Below are 395 nucleotides of genomic sequence, written 5' to 3'. Positions count from 1 at the left end.
AGAAAAAGGTTCTTGGAATTTCCTACTTTACAAATTGTTCTTACATTGCTGTTTGATATTTTTATTTTTGATTATTTCCTTTTGATTATTTCTTAGATATTTCTCCTCTCTCCTTTCATCATTTGTACATTCTTGCATGTTTTGCCATTCTATTACAGCCCTAACATATTAACCATTGTTATTTTAAATTCTTTTCTGGTAATTATCAAGTCTTTGTTACATCTAAGTTGATTATGATGCCTAATTTGTCTCTTCAGACTGCATTTTTTTGCCTTTTGATATGTCTTGTAATGTTTTGTTGAAAGCTATATGTGTTTGTCACATAGAGTCCAACTCTGTAAAATATCTAAAGTATTCATTCTGAGCCAAATTTGAGTGACCAATGGCCCAGGACA

This window comes from Rhinopithecus bieti, unplaced genomic scaffold (assembly GCF_001698545.2).
Source record: "Rhinopithecus bieti isolate Rb0 unplaced genomic scaffold, ASM169854v2 scaffold_47329, whole genome shotgun sequence".
NCBI lineage: Eukaryota > Metazoa > Chordata > Mammalia > Primates > Cercopithecidae > Rhinopithecus > Rhinopithecus bieti.
Note: the sequence above shows the minus strand (reverse complement) of the source record.